At 39.2% G+C, this 2,191-nt stretch overlaps 1 protein-coding gene across 1 annotated transcript in view; it reads right to left on the reverse strand.

The window, feature by feature from the left end:
- LOC116690741 (ankyrin repeat and BTB/POZ domain-containing protein 2) overlaps window positions 1-2,191 on the reverse strand; it is a 92,697-nt gene that overhangs the window by 39,366 nt on the left and 51,140 nt on the right. The window lies entirely within an intron of this gene.

The following is a 2,191-nucleotide window of genomic DNA, read 5'->3' on the forward strand; positions in this document are numbered from 1 at the left end:
GGAAAGGATCCCTACAGAGATAGACCTGTTAGTTAAAGAGTAAGATCCTTTTTGTTTAACATGAAAGAGCCCCAAAATCACCATCACCAAACCCACCAGACTCCATGTAAATAAACATTGCTTTTAACATCGTAAAACACACTTCATTCAAAGTCAACAGAAACAAAATAAAACTACCAAAAGAAATCTTGGTTCATCTTTCCACCGTTCCAACAACAATCACCACTCTGGTCTGGTTAAAAGAACCTCTTAATTCACCAATTTACTTGTGGAGGTATGCTGCTCTATACACGCTAAAAGTAGTGATTATTTACATGAAGTCTGGTGGAGATATGCTGCTCTATACACGCTAAAAGTATGATTATTTACATGGAGTCTGGTGAGATATGCTGCTCATACCGCTAAAAGTAGTGTTATTTACATGGATTCTGGTGGATATGCTGCTCTATACACACTAAAAGTAGTGATTATTACATGGTAGCTGGTGGAGTATGCTGCTCATACACACTAAAAGTATGATTATTGTTAACATGGAGTCTGGTGGAGATTGCTGCTCTATACACGCTAAAAGTAGTGATTATTTACATGGAGTCTGGTGGAGATATGCTGCTTCATACACGCTAAAAGTATGATTATTTACATGAGTCTGGTGGAGATATGCTGCTCTATACACGCTAAAAGTAGTGATTATTTACATGGAGTCTGGTGGAGATATGCTGCTCTAACACCTAAAATAGTGATTATTTACATGGAGTCTTGGAGATATGCTTCTCATACACGCTAAAGTAGTGTATTTACATGGAGTCTGTGGAGATAGCTGCTCTATACACGCTAAAAGTAGTGATTATTTACATGGAGTCTGGTGGAGATATGCTGCTCTATACACCTAAAGTAGTGATTATTTACATGGATTCGTGGTGGGAGATACGCTCTATACACGCTAAAAGTAGTGATTATTTACATGGAGCTGGTTGGAGATATGCTGCTCTATACACCTAAAAGTAGTGATTATTTACATGGAGTCTGGTGGAGATATGTTGCTCTTTACATGCTAAAAGTAGTCATTATTTACATGGAGTCTGGTGGAGATATGCTGCTCTACACACACTAAAAGTAGTGCTTATTTACATAGAGCTGGTGGAGATTTGCTGCTCATACACGCTAAAAGTAGTGATTATTTACATGGGTTCTGGTGGAGATATCTGCTCCTATCCACGCTAAAATAGTGTATTTACATGGAGTCTGGTGGAGATATGCTGCTCTATACACACTAAAATAGTGATTATTTATACATGGGTCCGGTGAGATTGCTGCTCTCTAACACACTAAAGTAGTGATTTTAACATGGAGTCTGGTGGAGATATGCTGCTCTATACACGCTAAAAGTAGTGATTATTTACTGAGGCTGGTGGAGATATGTTGCTCTTTACAGCTAAAAGTAGTCATATATTTACATGGAGTCGGGTGGAGTATGCTGCCTTACACACACAAAAGTAGTGATTATTTACTAGAGTCGGTGGAGATATGCTGCTCTATACACGCTAAAAGTAGTGATTATTTACATTGAGTCTGGTGGTTTGCTGCTCTATACAGCTAAAAGTAGTGATTATTTACATTATCTGTTGGAGATATGCTGCCATACACGTAAAAGTAGATTATTTACATGGAGTCTGGTGGATATGCTGCTCTATACACGCTAAAAGTAGTATTATTTACAGGTGTCTGGTGGAGAATGTTGTCTCACACACGCTAAAGTAGTGATTATTTACATGGAGTCTGGTGCAGATATGTGTCTCTTACACGTAAAAGTAGTGATTATTTACTGGAGTCTGGTGGAGATTGCTGCTCCATATCGCTAAAAGTAGTGATTATTTACTGGAGTCTGGGGAGATATGCTGCTCTATACATGCTAAAAGTATGTGTATTTACATGGAGTCTGGTGGAGATATACCGCTCATACACTCTAAAAGTAGTTGATTATTTACATGGAGTCTGGTGGAGATATGCTGCTCTATACACTCTAAAAGTAGTGATTATTTACATGGAGTCTGGTGGGTTTGTTGATGAGGATTTCTGGGCTGTTTCATGATATCTCAGATAGCTCAGTTGGTAGAGCGGGTACCCATATATAGAGGTTTACTCCTCAGCGCAGTGCGCAGTGGGCCCGGGTGTTTTAACCTGGACACCCCCC

Source organism: Etheostoma spectabile, chromosome 1 (genome assembly GCF_008692095.1).
Source record: "Etheostoma spectabile isolate EspeVRDwgs_2016 chromosome 1, UIUC_Espe_1.0, whole genome shotgun sequence".
NCBI lineage: Eukaryota > Metazoa > Chordata > Actinopteri > Perciformes > Percidae > Etheostoma > Etheostoma spectabile.